The sequence below is a fragment of the Heterocephalus glaber genome, unplaced genomic scaffold (genome assembly GCF_053883595.1).
Source record: "Heterocephalus glaber isolate CG9 unplaced genomic scaffold, H.glaber_assembly_v1.0 deba00000347, whole genome shotgun sequence".
NCBI classification, from domain to species: Eukaryota; Metazoa; Chordata; class Mammalia; order Rodentia; family Bathyergidae; genus Heterocephalus; species Heterocephalus glaber.
Window position 1 is genome coordinate 47,620,795 of NW_028258143.1, and position 23,583 is coordinate 47,644,377.

The window sequence follows — 23,583 nt, forward strand, 5'->3', positions numbered from 1 at the left end:
GATATTACTCCTGTCATAAGTTTGCATTTATTGTGAGTCTGCATAATGTTTGTTATTGGGAGAGCCTGGAAATCCCTCATTGCCAACAGAGTCACCGGAAGTAGATGCACCTGTCTTCCCAGCTGTGATTTGCTCATGGGAAAGAAGGTCACTCAACACCATTTTATCCTCATGGACAGCTGTATACATAAACTGCTATAGGGCTCAAGAGACCCAAATTCTGTTAAAAACAAAACAAAAAACTTTTATGGTCAAACAAATTGACTTGAAAAATACTTTACTTTTTTCATTGATTCATTAAAGAATATAGTGACATTGTTTAGTAGAAAATACTTTCTATCGACTTTTCTTTGGAATCAGATCTTAATGCTCAGTGAACAACAATATTTTTGGATCAGATTAGCCTGGAATTTATTTTAGAGTACTTTATTCTGTTTTTGACACAGCCCTTTATAAAACATAAGGCTTCTCTCGGTAACTTGGCCATAACTCTTTGTTTTTGCCTATTGTATAAAATGTTTGTTTATCTTTTTGGTGCTGGGGATTGAACCCAGAGTCTTGCGGATGCTAGGTAATTGTTCTATCACTGAGCTAGCTTCTAGCCCAAGCCTCTCACCTCCCCCAGCTCATTCCCCCTCCCTCTCCCTTCCTTCCTTCTTCCTTCCTTCCTTTCTTCCTTCCTTCATTCATTCATTCCTTCCTTCCTTCCTTCCTTCTCTTCCAGGCAGAGTCTTACCAAGTGGATTAGCCTGGCCTATTTTGTCATTTTGATTGTACATTTTCTCGTAAAAGATTCTAAGCTCTGTATTAATTGTTCTATTTCTGTTTAGTTATTACTTTTCCATATGAGTGGATCTACTTCTAGTTAACCATTACCTTCTCTGGTACACTACCATTCTGCTAATTCTGTATATATTTATGCTTGGTAAATCCTTCATAAGTGGATGAATAATTGAAAGAATGATGAATTGATTTTCACTGGTTAGGAAGGAGATAAAAATTTCTTAAAGGTTACCCGAATCAAAATCATTCTAAAACCTGAGAAGTGACTTTGAGTCATAATGTTCATTTCTTTCTTTCTAAACTGAGTTATAAGTTAAATTATAATAAACTGTATATTTAAATGGCACAGTTCCATGAGTTTTATCAGTTGTATGTACTCAGGTAACCATTATCTATTAATACATATAATTTTTCTATTATTATAGAAAGTCCCCTCCTACTAAATTGTAATTAATCCCTTACAGCAATTGTTCTGATGATTATTATACCTTATTTTTGCCTTTCCTAAAACTTCATATAAATATCCCCATAAAGAATATCCTTTTTATGTGTCTCACTCGATTTTAAGGTATTTTGATTTATACATACTATTCTTTTAAACATTTAACTGGATTAATGAGAATCAAGAAATTACCCCTGCTGAGACTACTAGAGAATGGGAAGAGATTTGGAGAAGGGGGAGGAAAGGATACAAGGGTAATGGGAGGGGTGGGGAAATGACCGAAGTATGTTACAGGGATACAAGACTATGCCAAAAAGGAAACTCACTATTCTCTATAATTAATATACACCTGTTAAAAAGGAAAATTACCCATAAATAATGAAAGACTGTGTTACTTTAAACAACAATAACAACAAAACCTGCTGTATGCCTGTTCTTGAAGCGCTTATTTGTCCCACCTTTCTCAGTTTCTAGTGACTTGCTCTTACAAATTCCAAAGATATGCAGAATGATTCTTATAAGTAGAGTTTGGACAGGACATCAAACTCACATCACTGTAATAAGAGCCTTCATAAGCAGATTATTTGAGAAAGCAAGCAGATCAATGGGGCACATTCTAGAGCCGGTAGTACAGCCTGGGCTTCCAGACCTTTCCAGTGTTACACATTACTATGCCAGTGGCATCCTGTTTCCCCAAACACTTCTGTGGATGATGATGCACTAAGGTTAAGAGTTCCCAAAAAATATTATACTGAAAGTCTTCTTTAAAATATATTTTCAGTAATAATAGTGGTAACTCTTTAGGGCTATAAAGGGTGGTGTTTAAGTAGAATTGCTAAGTAAGTTTACAAAGAAACATAGTCAGTTTGCAGGCAGAGAGAAGACGCTTGCCAAGGAAAGCCTGTGGAAAATGGATTTCATTGAATTAGAGCAGTCTGTGATCGACTGCCAAAGCCAGCTTATTTTCTTTGCTAGTTCCAAAAAAGGATGGCTGGAACTTTGTGTTGATGGAAGGCTATCTTACAGAACATGCTGGCAGAGCATACTTTTTACTGGATCAGGTCAACGTTATTATAGACTTGATGGGGTACTTAGGGCCCTGGTAGGGATTTTTAGGTCAAAAAAATGTAAGTATAGGAGATTAGGGGCCAAAATGTGCTAGTTTATCTCTTAGTAGAGCAAAGTAATAAAACAGTCTTAGGGAAGCCACAGAGAAGGATTATGTAGACCTAATATTCCGTTTCTCTTGGAAAAATTCTTACTATTACTAATGAGGCCACAAAGTAAAATTTTGTCTAGGAAAAAATAAGCAAATCATTGTGGAAAATACTTAAGAATGACTCTTTGACAGGAAAAGACATTCATTCATGATTAAATAAGGGGTAGATTATAATTGTGTAAGAAAGAAAGTTACCTTCAGATTTATGTCTTCTCCAAATGCTAATTATTTTGTGCAAGACAGTTTGTTGCAAGATATGTGGAAATTTTATATTATAGCAAAATAAGAATTTGAACAACTTACAATAAAAGCTCATGTTGACTAAAGCTTTCTAATGTTCCTTATATATTTTTCTTTTCCCTTAGATCTACTGGAGGCACTTCAAAAATTACTCAATCAAAGGGTGGAGGGATTCAGTGCTTTACCCTGATAGGACTGCAGAAGTTTTCATCATAAGGTAACAAATGATTCCTGTCTTTGGTATGAAACTGTAATATACTAATAGACAATATTATCAGAAATACTAATTGTACTTTGAATTTGTTTATAGCCCTGTAGCATTTCATGATTTGTATCTCCCATGTGAAGTATGTTCAAAAGTAATGGCTCAGCATATGTTATCCTTACATTTGAAGTCAGGTGATTCATAGCAGCCAGGATAATTGCAAAGCACCAATCTGGCCACACATGGTGTAGGGAGCTCTGCTGGGGAGCAATAGATGCTTTGTGTTCTGAAATCTTCACAGGGTTTCGTGCTTTTTGTACATCTCTAAAATTGAAATCTGGATTTAGAGAAGGTTTTAGATAAAAAATGGCTTTTGGGGTCTGAAATTTCCACATGAATTTAGTTTTATCAAAGATTGCCAGATACCACCTATCCCGCTTGTCTACGTAGTTTCAACTTAGAACCTTTTCCTTTTCTCTGCTCATCCGCACGGTGATAAAGAAGCTCCCCTCTACAGGCCCCGGGGGCCACATCTCAGCTTGGGCAGGACCTCTTGTCTCCCAGGGCTGTGGGAAAGCTTACACAAGACAAAGTCTGCCCAAGGGATCACGAGATGCCCTACAATCTAAGATAGTTGTGTACTTTGAGATTTCTTGTCTATTCTGCATAAGCTCTGATTCTATTATCATGGTGTAGCCATTCAGGAAATGATTAAGGATTCAATGACTTGAGGCCTGACTCAAAACCTAACCGAACACTGAACCATGGTAGATTTCAGAGTCATGGGGCCTATGCACTCTGACATCTGTACCATCAGTATCACCACATATCCCACACCTAAGGCACCTCAGAAATAAGAGGGAAAAACTGGAATGCCCATGGTATCACTAAAGGAAGACTGGCAGAAAATAGTCTCTGGTCACAATTCATGATTCTAGGAGTTGTTTTACCATTTTACCAGAAGTTTTGTTCTACTGGGGACTGGCCAAATCCCACAGCTGCCTGCTTGAGAGGTACAGTGAGGGATAAAAGACAAAGACATTTTACCAGGTAAACTGGGGACTGGAGGTCAGAGCCTCAGTTGGGCAAAGACAAAAGCCTGCCCAAGCCTACCACTAATTATTGAGACACATCAGAGGGGGTGGTCAGCAACTCAAGGAGCAGCGATGGATGGTGGGTGCCATGGGCTAGGAAAAGATGGACAAAGAGTTCTTGTAAGGATTGAATATGAATTAATAGGGAACCTGAGTCTTTCCCTAGAATGGAGTTAAACCTCCACTGCATTGTTCTGAAGAGTCAGGTCCTCAACCAATGTTATCTTGACCCGTGAGCATCTCATAATAGTAAAAAAGTCTTCTAATAATACATCATTGAAATGAAAATATTAAAAAAAAATTAAAAATTTTTAAAAAAAGAAATGAAAATATGTAGAGCACATCGTTATTTTGTTTGTATGAAGTTTGCATATGCTATAGATCTTGATATTAAAGTAATCCATGTTTGACGCTATTCAGTGCTAGCTTTCTGCCATGAAGAACAGTGTTATATATAAACCACATCAAATTAAGCATCCCTAATTTTTGTACAGATGATCTTCTACTTACAATGGTTCAATTTACAACTTTTGTTCTATATGATGCCACAAAACATAGTATGTATTCAATTTGTACATATTTGTTATTTAAATTTTGAATTTTGATGTGAACCACCTTCAAGTGAAGACTAGAAGTGGTGTGAAGGTGAGATCTTGGAACACTTAGAGATGGTGAAGCATGTTGACTCGAGGATCCCAGCCTGCTTTCCTGTCCAGGACCCTAATCCTCTGCTGTAGATACTCAGCTCCCTTCCCACCCTTTTCCTCCAAGTTGCGTCCAGGTTTTGAGGCAGAGGTGCCTCCTAGGAATCGTCAGTCAGAATTTTTGAATAAGATAGCATGTATATATAATCTACAAATCAGCGGGTGGGGGTGGGGGGGTTGTCCCACCACACCTGGCCCAGAGGAGTGTTTCTTATAATCAAAAGGGATACAATGAAGGAAAGTATATCAGAATATTTATAGAAGGACAAAACGTTCCTTATTTGTCATCGTTAAAACATCTTTTAAAATATACAGAATCGATCACAGAGTAAGTCGAACCTTTGAATATAGATATGAATTGCTCTCCCAGAGCACAAAAGTGGAGGTGAGAGGCATTTCAGTGATGGGACCACATATTCCAGAGTGAATGGACCAAGTGCTTTTCTTATGAGTTTTAGCTTCCTTTTGAGTACAAATATTGTTGTTTAAATTTTCTTTGTTTCAGTTCACGTTATCTAAATTGACTGTAAATTATAACATATAGATCATAAGACTGGAGGGCAACAAATATTTCTTAATGAAAAAAAAAAAAGACTAGCTTCTTAAGAATTGACTGAGTGGATAGATGAGGCTGAATCTGATAGTCATACTGAGCAGAGCCTTAAATTCCAGAATAAGGAGTTTTGACTTATGCTTACAGTGAAGGCTTCTAAGAAGGATAAGAGGAAGATAAATTTAGGTTTTAAGAAGAAAATCAGCCAACATTAAAGGAGATGGATTAAAAAGACAGAAAGCAAGAAATACAATTAGCATGCTAATAAGCTAATTACCATGAGTAGAACCCTGGACTAGGCTGTTGGCAGCCTAGGGAAGGCTGGGGGAAGGGGGGTGGTAGATAATAGAGAAGTTTTTGAACTCAGTTAGGTTCATAGTTATTGATCAGCTACCAAGTGCCAGTCAATGTTCTATGCCATTGTGACCACCACAAAATAGAGAACGTATTCTACCAGTATGCTATGGACAGACTGTCTTCTCTAGAATTCTTATGTTGAAATCTTAATCTCCAAAGGGATAGTATTAGAACTTGAGACCTTTGGAAGGTATTAATATTAGCTAGCAGGCTTGTACTTCTTTTTTCTAATACCAGGGATGGAACTCAGGACCTTGTGTTTCTCGAGGCGGGTGGGGCACCATTAAGCTAAACCCCTGGCCCAAGCAGACTTGTAAGAAGAGGCTAAGGGGCTGGCTAACTTTCTCTGCCTCTCCTAACAAGAGAGATTGGTAGTCTGCATCCACCATAGAAGGGCCCTTACCAGGACCAAATATGCTGGAACCCTGATTTCAGATTAGGGCCTCCAGAACTGTGAGGAATAAATTTCTGTTATTTTTATGCCATGAATTTCAATAAACAAAAAAATAATAACTAATGAGCATAATTAAAATGAGTTTAACATGTTACAATTTGGAAATGTTATAGAGGCATACAAACTTGAGCAGAGAAAGGAAACTGGGACAGTGAGACACAGGTCACAATATCAAACATGGCAGAAGGAAGAGGCCTCACCAACAAGGTGAGATTTGGGCAAATATTTGAAGAAGGTGAGTGAGGGAGCTCATGCCCTGAGCAAGGGTATTCCAGGCAGAAGGCAAAGAAAGAGGTTTGAGGAACAGCCATATTTTGAATTGAAAATCTAACACAAGGCATGATGCTCAAATACACCATATACTAAAATGGAGTTTTTAAAATAAATCCTCATCAGTTATACAGAATAATGGGTTTTACTTGGGCATATTTACATGCATATGACATGCTTTGACCATTTCCTTTCTGTTATTATCCTTCCCCTTTTCTCTTTTCTATCCTCCCCCCCTTACACTTTCATGTTATTTTAATTTTTTTTAGATTCTACATGTAAGAAAAAATATAATATTTGACTTTCTGTGTCTAGCTTATTTTACTTTACATCATCTCTGGTTCCATCCTTTTTCCTGCAAATGGCATTATTTCATTCATCTTTGTGGGTGAATAATGTGCATATACCACATTTTCTTTATTCATCTATTAGACATACACCTAGGCTATTACCATTGTTTAGCTATTGTGAATTGTACTGCAATAAGCATAGGTTTGCAAGTATCACTGCAATAAACATAAGTATACAGCATATTATATGCTGACTTTAATTCTTTCAGAAATATACTAATGAATGGTATAGGTGGATCAAATGGTAGCTCTATTTTTATTTTTTTAAGGAACCTCTATCCTAATTTTGATAGTAGCTGTACTAATTTACATTCCATCCCAGTATATAAAGATTCCTCTACCTACCAAGTCATGCTTTCCAGCATTTGTTGTTTTTTTGGATTCTTAATGATAGCTATTGTGAGTAGGGTGAGATAGAATCTCATAGTAGTTTTGATTTCCATTTCCCTGATGGCTAAAGATGTTAAACATTTTTTCATATATTTTCTGCCTACTGAAATGGACCTTTCTTACTGGGCAGTTCTATTTTAGACCAGAGTCATTCAGGGGGTTTTTGAGGACAAAAGAGATAAAAGAGTGAATTAAGAAGTCACCCTTGGGCCATGCCCAGAGTTAAAGTCAATTAAGGAAGGCAGGAGATTGGAAAGTCTGAGAAGGCAAGGATTATCACGCTTCCTCTTGAAGCCGAGGAGAGACAGATCAGCTAAGAAAATGAGACTCCAAGTTGCCAAATACAACAAAAATATTCAGGAGAATAATGGTGGGGAAATTGAAAGACCAATGGAGTTGGGAGAAGGGACATTGGAGTTATGAAGGCCATTGATGATCCTAGAGAGAGCAACTCTGAAACCCGAATCCAATGTCCTGGCCCCGCACCGGCTGCTCAAGTATCAATATTCAAGAGAAGAGTAAGCGTGGAAAGCAGTCAGGTTTGTCAGCTTTATTCCAGGCTGGCCCTGAAAAAGATGGAAGGACTGGCACCTCAACGTATGTGAGATGCATATATGAATATGTCACAGCAAAACCCAGTACTCTGTATAACTAATATGCACCCCATTCCCCAAAAAAGAAACCAAAAAAGTTCTATATTTTTGAACTGCACGTTGAAAAGGTTTTTATGTGGAGCAGAGGAGGCAGGGTCTTTCTAAGTGGCATAGTGGGCGTGTATCTTCTTCTAAACATCGCAATGGATTTCAACCTCTTGTAGCCCATTACTAAGTTGAGTGTTTCAAAGGCCATATGGGTTCTGTAAATCTAAAGAAATGTTTAGCTGCAACATCTCCATGAGCCTTCTCTTCATCAAAAGTTAGAGAGAATTGGAAGGATAATTTCAAGGGAGCCCCTGCTATGGTTTTAACTAGTTGAGAATATAGGATTCCAAAATATATAGGAAGTCTTGCTTCATACACTACATACTACATACTACATACAGGAAAGATGTGAGCTTGGAAAACATAGTAGTATTTTACAGAGGCTGTATATAATGTTTTGTTATGTAGTCCAGGCCAGCCTTGAACTTGCTATGTGTCCCAGGCTGGCCTTGAGTTAAGGATCCTCATGCTGCAGCCTTCCAAGTGCTGGGATTACAGGTGTTCAACACCATGCTGGCTATGCAAGTAGCATGTTAGTTTTCTACTCCACACTTAAGATATGTTAATAATGGTTTCAAATCTGTCTCTGGTAAAAAGTGTTGACAAATTTGAAAGACTAAAATGAAATATGTTAGAATTCAAACTGAAGGTGTGTACACCGTGTGCTTCCCCTTTGCTCTTCCCCATCTGCTCTGATTCCATAACAAGGTACAGAACTGAGGTGTTGAAGAATTGAGATCTCTGTGTACTTTGGGGGAGTGATATTGTGGTATTGCTCGATTTGTAGAAATTCCCTACCTTTCTTCAGCTCATTATCAAAACATGGGTTTTATTAATGCACAAGGCTTTTTTAATGTGACACATTGCTTATTTTTCTTCAAAAAGCCCAAAGAAACACATGGTTAAAATAGGATTAAGAGTGGAGGCTGTCAATATGTGATAGTTTTAATAGGTTCTTACTGGATATTTTTAGAGGTTTGTCAGAATTAAAACATAGCATTAAATGATTCAATACATCTCTGTTAGAATTTTAATGAAAAGGAGTATATGGAAATCAAGGATTTAGAAAATTGGTACAGTCAGCTTTGGTTCCTGCTGTCTTTATAAAGCAGAATTAATTTATTAAAATATCTTCCTATGTTATGTAACAAGGCTACCAGAAAAAGTGCTTTAAAGAGGTGAGAGATTAGACATTTAAAAGATAACACATCACAATATAACCAAAGGTTGGGCTTATGAGAGAAAGTGTGTTAAAGTTGGCATGATAGATGGCAGGAGTTATTTGGAATTCTACAGTGGTCTGTAAGGAACTTTCTGAAGGAGATCAAATGTATATTCAAGGTGAATCCCTTGCCCTTTCTCTTTCTTCTCCCTTCAGATCCCCATCAGCACACCCCCTATTAAAACCTGCTCTCAAGAAAGCTTCAATCATCAGTCTTTTATAATTTCAAAGCAGTGTGAATTTAAATCAATGTGTTACTTGTTTGAAGAATATTTTCATTTTAAACAGGAGAGCGGTGTCTCCATTTAAAATAATTACAAAACAGCCTTCTTAGTCTGTGTGTAAGACCTAGGCAATTTTATTGTCATTTTTTTGACTTGGTGGTTTCACTTTGATATTTATTTTTACTCCCATTTTATATTAAAGGAACTATGTAATTCCTATAATTGCAACATGATGAGATTCTCATTGCTTTTAATTAATCTGCTTTTTTCCACAATTAATTTGGCTACATTTGTCAGCAAATGCAAAGTTCTAGCTGCACTAGTTGCATGTTATTTTTTATTATTTACTATTTGATACTTACATTTTTATGTTTCAAATGCAAAACATAAGGTCTAGATTTTCATATTCTGTAATAAATATAAATTTTTCCTTGAAGGCATTGGCCTAAAAATTTTTTTTTAAGGCAGTGCTACTGCTTTTGTTCATTAGAAGCGGAAAAATGTCTATCCGGAAATGAAGATAGACATATAGTATATTTGATATTATGAGACTCAGGGTTTCAGCAGTAAAAATCTTAACTCAAGAAAAAATTGGCATATTATATTAAGAGGAAGAGAGTTGAATTGTGGTATTTGGCAGCAAATCTGGCAACAGAAGAAGTGGTTACTTAAAATAAAGGCTTTTTAAAAGCTTTTTATTTCTATTAGTCATTGTAATTGCATCAAAAACAGAATACTTAATTTTTATAAGCACAGAAACAGGCATATGATTTTTTGCTGCAGTCACTAACTACTTAAGACTCATGCTCTATGGAAGCAAAGTAAGAGAGAAAATTACATTTATCAAACATTCAAAAGCCTCCACATTAAAGTCTGAAATAAATTATGTTTTCCCTTTCCCAGCAAAGATCAACAAAAGGATAATTTGGGTGGAGGATGGAAGTAAATCAGATGTGTTTGTGGCTGGGCTGTCATCTGGAGGCACCATAGTGAAACCACCCTGATCTGTTCTACCCGTGGGATATTTAAGCAAAATCTGGATGTGGGGGCGCCAGGTGCACGTGTGTGGGTGTACGTGTGTGCATGTGAGATCTGATCCAAAGAGAAGCAAAATGGTTTTTGTTACTTTGGGAACACCACTTCACCTTTTTGCATCTGAATCTTTCTGAGAAAAACATCCACTTAATGTCACAATAGCCTCACAGGAACAATTTAATAGTTCCTGCTAAAAGCCTCTAAGGACTCTCAGGATGGGAGACACAGTTTTGCAAAAGCTTCCGCAGCCTCTGCCAATCTTAATTTAAAGAAGTGAAATCCTAATGGGTTTATTTACCTGAGCCATCAGTTGCAGAGAAGAGAAGGCAAGAATAATTCTTTAGAAATTGTTAAAATATTGGTCAAATAATGACCAGACAATTACAGGTTCACTTTTTTCAGTGGTGATTCTAAACTATGGGTTCAATATAACTGTCCACATTTATTTCACCATTTTAAATGACAGCTAATCAGGAAACATTCCTTTGGGTGTCACCAAAAGACTTTTAGAGCAAATTCTTTTCTTTTTTTTTTTTTTTTTCCTTTTTTCTGAATTGTGGGACCAGGGACCAGCCACATCTGGAGTTTTCAGTTGTACCTTTACTAGAATAATGAAAACTACTGCATATAAGAGGCTCTGGGCTACACTGGAATTTTGTATTAACATTTCATTACTGCAACAAAAAACGATGGTATAGCTAGTTTAAAGCAGGAGAGGTTTATTTTGGCTACTGACTTCATAGGTTTTGGTCCATGATGGGCTGGTTCCAAGGCAGAAACATAACAGAAGAGTGTAGTTTAGGAAAGCTGCCTAACTCTAGCATCCTGGAAACAAGGGCAGGGGAAGAGCCAGAGAGGAAGGGGTCAAGAACTACATATAGTCCCGGAGGTCACACCCCAAGACCCACTTCTTCCAACTAGGTCTCTTGTCTAATAACGTAATCAGCTATGAACTTGCAGTGAGTTACCATTGATGAGGTTAGTGCCTTCCCAATCCAGTCACCTCCCTAAGAGTGTCTTCTTCATCCAGACCCGTCGACAATCAAGAGTATCAAGCACATATCTTATCGCTTGATTTAGGAGGAAAAAAACTGTTCATTTTGGGCTTGTTATTAAAATAAGCATATTTTCTCACTGATATTTTTTATGAGCTGCAATAATTCTTGAATACATTGCTAGTACATAGAAAGATCAACATGGCTGACCCTCTTTTGGCTAATGATATTGGAATTTTTAATTCACTTTCTGATTTTATCTTTCTCCTGAGGTGAGTAACATAATCTTTTGAAAAAGATCCATGAGAAGAAGTTGATCTCAATAATGTAATTAATTATTAGTTCATTAATAACAGTTGATTGTTAGAACCACAATTCTTTATGGTATCAAGTCTATCTTCCTATCTGTGATAGAGAGACCATAATTTGAGTCACTTAGATTACATCATTGGTTTGCTGATAAATTCCTAAAATAGCAATAGGGTACATTTTAAAATGGGCATTTAAAGAAACAATGAGGTAATCAACTTTAAGATGTATTTTAATAAATTAAAGTGCAACCATCAGGGCACTTTGTATATATGGGGTGCAGAGTCTTCAAAGTAAATGGGAATAAGCTTGAATTCACAAAACAAGGATTATTTGAACTCTTGACTGATTTTTATTGCTATGTTTGAACACTTTTTTTTTTCAAGTTTTCTAATTTTCAGTTCTCAAGGTTTTATTTCCCATTTAAGTCTTTCAATATATTTTCAAAAGTATTTCCTGATTTTCAAGTACAAACTCAAAGGCAGCAACAAAACAAGATAAACCACCCATACATTTTATTTACAAAAAGAAAAAAAAGACAATATGCATTTTATACCTGTCTTTTACTTGTAATGTGTATATGAAATCAATTTGATCTTTCCCAAATTTTGAAGCCTTTTTGCTCCTGAAGACATCTCTCAGAAATCCTAATTAACATATCCATGCTAGCAAAAAAGAATGGCTGAGGCATCACTGGGCTGCTCTTGTAGTAATCAAATACCGTGGACTTTACCTTGAAGTGCCTACTTATGTCTTGGCATTAATCCTTCAAAGCAGTGTTGAGCTTGCGACAGGTACATGAATGAACTGAGCATAACATTTATGTCTTGTCTTTATGGCAAGACTCTAGAGTGTCATTTCTGTTCTAAGCCCCTAAAATGTTAATGCTTTGACGTTTTAAGCATACTAGTGGATTAAGCGTGAGGTCTCACATGACTCTACATTCCATTGTTCTCTTCTTTAAATAGAAGCAACTGATAAAAGACTATGGATGATTCATTCATTCTTTGGGGGGGGGCGGGGCGGGTATTGGGTATTGAATTCAGAACCCTGTGCTTGCCAGGCAGGCATGGGGCCACTGAACTACATCCCCAGCCCCAGTTCATTCATTCTTTCAACAATTATTTATTAAAAATTTAATCAATCTTTTCACAATTACTATTAATGAAAAACATTATAAAGAAAAGAACAAAGTGAAAGAGCAGAGGTAACAGAGTGTCTTGATGTCAGAATGCTGAGGAATCCCCAGGAAAAAAAATTGGTGAAGACAACAGAAGCATCCAAGGAAAAACAACCAGTATGTTGTAGGGATAGAGTCATTGGAAAGTTTCCTGGAAAAAACTGTAGGACCACAAATGCAAATACATAGGATTTCAATGTATGTTTTGTAACAAGCTACTTCATGATTCTTTTAAAGTTAAGGTTATTGACATACTGTCCACTTAAACTTCTGAAATGTTCTCTTCATAGCCCTTCTTCTTACCCAACCAAGGACAGATTCAACTAGCTATTGCAAGCTGTGGCTAGTACTATTGGGCCTTTGTAGGTCATTATTTTTGCAAAGTTCAAGGAGACATGTACTTCAAAACAAGACCTACAGAATATCTACTTCCTTCATCAAACCACAAATGACACTTCTCCTGAACATAAGCAGAAAAGTAGAAAATGCTTACTATTCAGTTTTTATTATTCTAGATTCTTTAAAGTCTATTTAAAACATCTATATCATATTTTATGAGATAATGTAAAAAGGCAATAGCTCGGAACTAAACAATGATCTGTAACCTACATTTCCAGTGGTAGCATCATGTACTTCCCAACACAACTTAAATACTTTGGGCAAACTACTGAATTTAAACTTTCCTGAATGTACCTTATATTACATCACTTCCAACAAATTCCTTCCATCTAAAACGTCCACCAGTTACTCTTCGCCAAATGACTATTTGGTCTTCATGATACCACCACTGACAACCTCATTTCAGAGTAGACTTTCCGTTTCAATTTTAAAATCATACAATCTCTTTAATACCATTCTGTATTTCTAGATGCCTGTTTACTTAAGACTTATGAAATTGTGATTGTCTCCATTGTGGTGAAATTTCAAATGTACTTTTATTATGTACCATTCTTACATACAAAGGTTCCATTTACACAACACATCCATTTATTTACTTATATTCTAGGTATTCATCTTTCTAACTTATCTTTGAAACCTTTGAATTCAAGGTACTTTGTCTGTATTCAGTGTTGAATGAATGCACATTGCCTGTTTATAAAACAGAATGGAGACTTAGAAATAAGTGCTAAGCAACAGAATTGCAGCATCATCATCAAGAATTGCCTGGCTCCCTATGTTAATATGCATTGGGTATAATTCTAAAGCAGATTGATTACTACCAATAATGAAGAAGTTAAAATACTCCAAGAATGTAGAAGCTACACTTGAATCACAATGAAGTTTTTTTAAAAACTCTGTGCCAAATCTATAGATATGAGTGTCTATTATTTAGTTGGCCTTATTTATTTAGTGATAATCATTTCCTGAGACTGTGCAGAACATTGAATTGGAATGGATACAATTCTAGCAGAGAATTTTTCATAAGTAGCTCGATTAGACATTGTATGCAATTATATGTCAACTATAAAAATAAGCACTAGCCAGTATTCATAATCTGAAAACAAATGACCTTAAAGGTATTGCTTTTGTTTCTTTGCATTGTGATTGGTTTTCATGGGGAAGCAAATTATAAAACTACTTGGCACATAAAGATGTTTCTTTTCTCTTAAACTAGTGATAAAGAAAACACAGAAAGAAAATAGTTTATCAGAAAGTTTCCTTCAATTTCTGTTGATAGCTGGCATTAAATTATGATACTTCAATGAAACGTAATTCAAGAGAATAAGTACATATTTGTCTATATACAAATGTGGAGATATCTCTAAAATGTATTAAGTGAACAAAACAAGATAGAGACTAGTATGTATGATATACTACCATCTGTGTAAGTAGAAGTAAAAGAGAATACAATATAAGTGATCTATATATGTGCAAAGGATGTGTTGAGATTAGACAATGCTGGTTATGCTGACTGACTTTGAAAAGGACAGGTAATTATTAAAATGAAGAGACAGAAGGCCAGGGTATAGCTCAGTGCCTGTCTGCCAAGGTCTTAAGTTCGATCCCCTGTACCACCAAAAAAAAAAAAAAAAAAAGAAGAGGTGCAAAGGAAACTTTTTACTAAATATATTTTATAGACTATTATCTCCTAAATTTGAATCACATAAATATATTAACTATTAAAAATACATTTGAACTAAAATAATATGAACAAAAGAATTTTAAGTGTGACAGAACCAGTGAAAGTTTTCTGAGAAACAGACTTCTATCAAGCCTGTAAGATCTGAAAAAACATCTTCAGAGCTCTTCCTCTTAATATTGTTGACATTCACAGTTTTGCCAATGTTAGACTCCAAAAGCTTGAGTAGAGTCTTCAAAGGGATGGCGAATGGAGTACAACATCTTGTTCTCTATGGAGAGCATGCGAGTAGATATTTATAAGGCTAATATACTTCATCATGAGGTGTGGAATTTGAGCACATATTCAAGACAGCATGATGAGCGCTACCTACAGTCCAAAAATACTTCGTGAGATCCTGGGAAAAACAATAATACAAGTCTCTGCTGAGCAAATTGTCATAGGGACACACACACTAGCTCCATTCTTTGCTAAAATTTGAACAATTTAAGCAATATACATCTATGAAGTCTTTCCTGGTACCCCTTAGCAGACATAGATTCTCTATCCTCTGTGCACCAATAACAAATTTAAATATTTTAACTCTTCACACACAGGTCATAAGGCCCCAAGGCAGGCCTGTCTTTCCATATGGCTGCTGCCCTTTAAGTCTTTTGGTCTTTTTCATCTTTACCTCAATGGTATGTACTACAGTAAAATGTATGGAGTAGAGATTTTGTATTCTTGAATTGAATGAATGACTTTGAAAGAAAAAGGAAGGACACTATGCAAAATGAAAGACTACCTACAAGATGATTTACAATACAATTTGGTTTCCTGCAAAATGAATTACCAGGACTTATAAGAAAAAAATGGACTCCAAATATACTTAGGGAAAAGTTTTAGGCAAGAAAGTTGATGACCTGATGGAAAAAAAATTAATTAAACCAACTTTTATGGGACAAGGAAAGAGATAAAACCATATATAGTAAAGTGTAGCAGGTATCATACATATTGAGTCATTCAAGTATGCAAGCGCTAAGTTTTCAGGGAGGTAAATAAGACTTGGAACATACCAGGACTTTAGGAGATAAATCATGCAAATCAAGTAATACATGACATAATAGAAATATAGATTAAATGCCATGTTATTTGCCTATAAAGTATGGGTTGGATTAGATAGTGGAGAAGGTTATTCTGGGTAGGAAAATTAGAGCAAATGCAAGGTTATATGTTCCATAGCATATAACACAAACATCTAGTTTCACTGACTGGAGTGTAGTGTGCATGAAGAGAATGACTAGATGATCAGCCCAGACAGAGCAACAAGGCAAGACTACATAGCTATCACTCTGGGCTGATATTCAGTATTAGATGTACAGTCACTAAAAGCTGAGGGCCATGATCATAGTGTGCTTCAACAAGACTAACACTATACAACTGACATTTAAAAAACAGTAATAAAGAAGTTGACATATATTTCTTAAAGAAAAATAATTCATCATTAAAAAAATTTAGTTCTGCCACAGGAACAGAAAGGTCAGCGGGACAGAAGAGAAATTCCAGTAACAAACTAGGTGAATATAAAAAAGGTAGAGTAAATTAAATGTGAAATTAAAAACACAGAATTATAGAGAATTATTTAGGAAAATGTACTGGATGAAACATTTATTAACTTAGGAGGAAAATTGCATTACTATATTGTACTATATATCAATAGCTAACAAACACTAGGAGAGAATTAAATGTACTAAATAGTTCATAAAACTATGTGCACAAAGCCCTTGACTATTGTATTTAGTAACTGTTAAATATTAAATAATTCATATTTCCTTAATTTCTAAGGACAAAATATTGTAGTTAGAAAATGTCTTCATTCAGGCTGCTATAACAAAGTGCTATAGACTAGGTGGATTATCAGTAACAGAAATTTATTTTTTACAGTTCTGGAAACTGGAAGTCTGCGGTCAGGATAGCAGCATAATCAGGCCCACTTCCAGCATGTAGACTACCAACTTCTTGCACCCTCACATGACATAAAAGAAAAAGAACTCCCTGGTGTCCCTTTTATAAGAATACTAATCTCATCCCTGGAGGGTCCACTCTCCAGAACATCACTTCTCCAAAGCCCCACACCCTAATACCACCCTGAATGCCCCACACTTTAATACCATCACATTGGAGGTTAGGATTTAAACATAGAAAGGGGTGGGTGGCTAACATGTAACCCATAACAGTAAAAGTTCATTTTTATTCAAAATAACTGAATTTAAAGATGCTTTTTAGCAATGTTTTCCCATCAGTGGATAGTAAAAGTTCTACTCTAAAGATGAAGATGAATTCATTTTTTAGGACTCCTAAGTGTCAAAAATTGCACATGACTGGCATGTTCCAAAATATGTCTTATAAAACATTAAATAGTTCAATATAGAAACAAAGTTATTCAATGTTTGGGAGATGGCATATGGTACTATTTATTTCCTAAACAAGATAAATTTTAAAAATTGAAAGAAAATACATTTTCAAGGATTGTCACTAACATATTTAGACAAGAATTTAATGAGGTAATCTCTTTCTCAGATGGATTAAGGGAGAAAACAAATTTTAGGTTTATTGTTGACCCTTTTGTTCAGAGAGAGTTAAAAATAAATGTCAGGGTTTTCTTCATCATAACAACTGGAAGGATGAATGTCACTTGGAACATCCACTGACTTCTTTACCTGAGATGGGGGAGACAAAGAAAAGCAGTCCTTTCAGAGTAAAACTGCATTGCAACTTAAAAAATATTTAATAGCATACACATACAGAGAGTTCTTACAAGTCAATATGTAAAAATAATAAACATTCTGGAAGAAACATGAGACAAATCGTAAGTAGTTAATATAAAACAAAGTAAAATGGCTGGTAAGTGTATACTAAAATTCACCCTCACTTATAGTAAAATTCAAATTAAACAACACATACGTATTGAACACTTATATACAGTATCACACTTTTCTCAACTCTTGAAATAACAAATAACAGCAAAGAACTACAATTTTTATCTATAGGAGCTTACATTGTAGTGAAGGTAACAATAACAAATATAATAAAGAAAGAAAATATATAAAGAAAATATATAAAAAGTGATAATTGCTAAGGAAAAAAACCAGGGAAAGTGGATAGAAAATGTTGGAGATGAAATTGTGATTGTATTAAGATGGCCAAAGAAGACCTTTTTAAAAAGAGATATTTATTATCATTGACCAAAAATTCCAGTGTGCCCAGGATAGTGTGAACTGGGGCAGAGGAGTCGAGGGTATGGTCAGAAAAATTACGGAGATTTCAAAATCACCCAAACTCTGTAGTTCATTAAATGGAACTTGATTTTTGTTCAGAAAAATATGAAAGATTTGAAGGTTTAGGAAAAGGATTGACATGATCCTCTTAAATTTTTAAAGAATTAATTGCTCTGGCTGCTGTGTAGAGAATAGAATGAAAGAGAGCAGAAGTACAGATGTTATGCAGAAAGCTAGCAAAATTGAGAGAGAACTGATGGCGATGTGTTGGAAAGAAAAGTAGGAGAATCGCAGACATAGTTTGAAGGTAGATATGGTAGGATGTGCTGATTGTTAGACCTGAAAAATGAAATAAAATCAAGAGTCAGATTGTCAAAGCAGATACAAGATAAATTACAGATATTTCCCAGCATGAAGTTTGCCAATAAAACATGGATAGCATTAGTAGCCTTTCCCTTGGAAAGGTGAGAAACTACCAAGTGCAGCTTGCTATACCATGTCCTGCTTAGCATGTCCTAGAATTGTCTGAGCACAGGCCCTGGTTCAGGTTGTGACTTTGAAGGAGTATATGTGACACACTGCTGGCACAGAAGATGTCTTTCAGTTATGAAGCATCTTCTTATATCTCTTCAATTTCGTAGCTTATGTGATTTTTTTCATGGAGCTATGCCTTTATAATTCCATAGGCATCGGTTCTTATTTTGTTGGGGTTTTTCAACATTAGCATTTCAACATACATCCCACTAAAAGCATTCTAAAGATAAGGACTTCCCACCAGCAAATACCATTTGTATCTACTGGGATCACCATGGGCATATTTACAAAGGGATATAACAAAATTGTCTGTATGAATGTGGAATTCAGGAAGATATCTAGAATGTAGGTATAAATTTGGAGATCATTAGCATATAAATAGTATTTAACGCCATGAAATAGGATTTTATAATCAGGAAAATGAAAAGAGATAGAAAAAGGAAAACTAAAATAGCACTAGAGTTAAAAGTGGAGGAGTAAATGTTAATTATGAGTCTTTAATTATGCATACTATTTTATTTAGAAATTTAGGTTTATGTAAATTGCCCTGTGGAGTAATCATAGAAATGCTAGAGGATGTTTGTTATAATAATTATTCCATTTAATAAGAAGACATTGAAAAGGATCAAATGAAAGAAAATAGTTAAATTAATTGTGTTCACTCATTCAGTAACCAATGAGCAAAGCCATGGAAAGCAATAAGTATATTAGTTTCAAAATCCGGGTAATTTTAGATACTCTGAATGCATATATTTTCATATAGATTTTTTTAAATCAGGAAAATCTTCCAAATATTAGGAAGGAATTATCACTGAGTGGTAGGTGGATTTGTTTTCTATCGCCTCTGTTTTCCAAATAATTTATATTCAGACAAAGTCACTAAAGAGAAAGGAAAATTAATTTTATAAAAATATAATGATAATTAAGAAGGTAGACTAGAACTTAATATAAAAAAGCATTTTGAGCTTGTTAATTTCATTCATTGAAAATACATTTATTACTGAGCACCTTCCTCATGCCAGACATGAGGGAAACAGCAATGAAAATAGACAAAGTCCTCTTTTTCATGGAGCTCACATTCTAACAACTAAAAATATAGAAAATAGAATAAAATACAGTAATACGTACCTCGGTACACAGACGCTTCTGTTCATGAACAATTCAGTTTGTGAACAGAACCATTGGGCCAAAGTTTGCTTCTGCTTGGGAACCCTGCATCAGGTGGCAAACACTAGGGCGGCCATCTTTCCCAAAATAGTGGAACAAATTAAGTTCGTGAACCAAGGTACTACTATACATATATGATATGATAAGAAGGGATAGCTTTATGTAGAAAAAATTAGGAAGGAGAGCAAACTGTCAAATTAGTAACACCCTTTGAACCAAAAGTGCAATTTTGAAATAGATGTTGAACTATCAACCACCATTTTGTCATTCTCAGAATTAGGCGAAAAAAATTCAGTATTTTGCCATTAATTATGATAGCTGCTTTAGATGCTTCTGTAGAAATACATTATCAATAATAATTTATTCTTTACATTATTAGTATGCTATAAGTTATCAGGAACAAATTTTGAACTTTATCAAATATTTATGTATATATTAAAATATTTTCTTTTATTCTATCAATGTGATGAAATATATTGAATAATGTATATTGAATAATGTCAAATCAATAATGCATTCTTGGAATAAACCTACTTTGTTTTAAATTGATTATATAAATTTGTATAATATTACATTTCTATGTATTTTATATTTATAATAAGAATGTAAATTTACATTTTATCATATTACTTATATAATTCATGTATAAATATAAATATCTATGACATTATATTTAGAAACATTTACATTCAAAGGAAACTATTATTATTTCTACTATTATTAAACTACTATTATTTCTTCCCTAATTGCTTGGAAGTATTCACAGTATTGTATAGAGTATGTATACCAAAAAAAATTTAAATTAAGGTGAATTCAAACTCTAGATCAAACTACTGGTTTCCAGAAAATCTGGAGGATTCAGAAATAAGTTAGATGATACAAGAGGTAATCAGCTATATATAAAATAGCAAAAATTTTACAAGATAAATGACCTTGTTTCTTCATCTGATTTTGTAGAAAATGCTGAAAGGTTTTCACCAATATGAGGTGTTAAAAAAAGATGTTTGCTGTCATAGCTTCTTCTTTAAATTGTATTTTATACTCTGTAATATAAAAAGGGAGAGAAAGGAGGTGAATATTAGAGGTAGAAGAGATGCAACAAACAAGTACAAGCATAGACATTCTTGATTTTAATTTGAACAAAGCAATGGCAAACATTTTTTAAATTATTATCTTTTAGAGATAGATGTTGAGAGAGCTCATGCAAAAGGGGAAGATTTCTAAAATATAAAAATACCTTTAAACAAAAATAAAGTAAAAATAAAAGTAGGGATGGGAATAAATAAATTCAAACCAACAAACAGTGAAATGAGATTATATTTAATGTATAGACTTATTATCCTATTCTTTTTATTTTTATGTTGAAAATGTGTACCATAAAAAGTGAAAAAAGAGATTGCCAAAGAAGGTACAGTTTTGGTTTCATTATATTTCTACTGCTATAAATTTATATTCCTTGTTCTATCCTAAAAATAAACTATACTTGATTTTTAAGTTTGAGAACATTTCCAAAATAGATAAATATTTTATGAACTAAATTTCTTTACCAACATTTTAAAGAAGATATCGATTATTCCATTTTGTAAGAGAAAAATAAAATGTCTGAAACTAAGAAATCAGTGAAATTTCCTAGAATGATATTAATTTTTGAACATAAGATGATTGTCAACCAGCTAAGGTGCTCTGCAAGAAAACAGGAAGAATGATGTCCTTTCATTATCCCCTCCTTTCTTTCAATCTCTCTGTAATGTTCCCTATCGAGAGAATATCCTTAGAAGCCAAACAGCAAAGGAGAAATTAAGTTCAGTGTCTCAGCCTTCACATCACAGAGCCAAGTATAAACAAGTACATTTGGAGCTGAAGCATAATATGTTAATAACTGGCAGTGCATCTGATTTGATGCAATGGAGAATAATAGGGTATTAATGTTTTGTTTATAACTGAATAATGTAAATGATATAGAGTGATGAAATATTAACTGTAGGAAAGTTAATCTTGACTCATAACTTTCGAAATATAGATTAAAAATAGAAACTCTTAAAGCCAATGTTTTTTCTGTCATATGAGAATAATAATATCTACTTCATAAAGTTATAAAGAAAAACTGAAAAGTGAAAAAATAATTATAGCTGGTTAATAAATGCAAACTGCTATAATTTCTCATATAATCATTATTTTTCTTCCATTATTATCATGATTTATATGTTTTCTTAAAAATAGAATGAAAGTTTAATTAAAAACAAGATTATGAATATTTTTGTTTTGTTTTGTTTTATTTTTTGGTACCGGGGATCAAACTCAGGTCCTTGAGCTTGTGAGACAGGCGGCAGAACCACTGAGCTAAATCCCCGACCCAATATTATGAATATTTTGATAATTTAGAAAGTAGACTATATTTATTATTGTCACCCAGATATTTATTTTACAAGGTTTTACTTTAATGGTACTGTATTTTGTCATCTAAGTAATACTTAGTAACAAAAACAGTATCTTCAACCAGACCTAACCTAATGTGGCTTGGAGAAACATTTAGAGGATTTCTTCTAGGGATAAGGAGGTAAATAAATTTCAGCTAGATACAAAACTGATATACATAGCTACTTCAAAGGTTATTATTCCATTTAGCATGCTTAAGCCCAATCAAGCTTCCTTTAAAAAGCAAACACTTGAAATGAGAAGATGTTTACCTCAAATTGTCTTCCTGTTTATACTGAAACTTACAAAAGAATTCTCCCCCAAGAGCCACTGAATAGTTTTAGTTAACATAGCCCTACTGATTAAGCATCAACTGATAAACCATAAAATCATAGTCAAGCATAAATCAAAATGCTGAAAAGTGCCTCTGTGAGCACATTACTACCTCAAGTGATATGCAGCTATTTATTATTTTGTCTTTACACTGAGTATAAAGTCATCTAGAATGGAATATTTATGTTCGCTTTGCTTTGATCTTAAACTACCTTCAATTACTTTACTTTCCTAAGGAAATTAAATGTGTCATAAAGCAAGTTCAACTAAAAACTTTATTCTGAGATATATGATGTAATGACTTATATTCTGGACCCTCTTTGGGTCATATTTACCTAGTCAATCTCTGCACTTTACTGGGAAATCAAAATATTTTTATTATAAAATAATCTTTAGGTTATATAATTGAAGGATATTCTAGCTGACCAATAATTTAAAAGCCAGTTTTATGGCTCGGCTTGACTGCACAGGTGTCTAATCCCAGCACTCTGGGAGGTGAAGGCAGAAGGATCGCAAGTTCAAGTCCAGCCTGGGCAACTTGGCAAGCCTCTGTCTCAAAATTAAAAAAAAAAAAATTATAAAGGGTTGGTAGATGTAGCTCAGTTTGAAAGCCCTGGGATCAATCCCTAGCACATACATGCATACAGACGTGCATGCATACATAAATACTGGCCTTTTTTAAAGATCACAAGACAAACCTGCATATATTTTCTAGATCTTTCTATCTAGGGTATTCTAGAAATACAATTCAGAAGTAAAGATTAGGTGGAATGGATTTTATCTTCTTTTTGCCATTGTTTTTGTGTTTGTTCATTCATAGTTTTTCTCTTTTGACCTATTTTTTTGCCTTCCAGATCCTCTATTTAACTGCCTGTGATATTGTATATAGCTGGAAGATTCAGTTAGATATGCTGACACATTTAAAAGAACTTTTTTTCTGCTGAGGGACATTTGTCACCTGCCCTCTGCCTTCTATCAAGCCCTTGTTGATTTCTTCTTTAGGTCCTTGCTTTGGCAGCACATATCCTAAATTTCTCATTTAGATTAATGCAACAGCTGCCTCCATCAGT

At 34.4% G+C, this 23,583-nt stretch overlaps 1 protein-coding gene across 1 annotated transcript in view; it reads left to right on the top strand.

Annotated features, from left to right (window-relative positions):
- The first annotated feature begins 2,811 nt into the window (after nucleotides 1–2,811).
- The window catches only part of B3galt1 (beta-1,3-galactosyltransferase 1), a 344,119-nt gene continuing 323,347 nt past the window's right edge, over nucleotides 2,812–23,583 (top strand). Inside the window, exon 1 of the mRNA XM_004857608.3 lies at nucleotides 2,812–2,901. The gene's annotated coding sequence lies outside the window, so the exon portion shown is untranslated. The remainder of the gene's footprint in view (nucleotides 2,902–23,583) is intronic.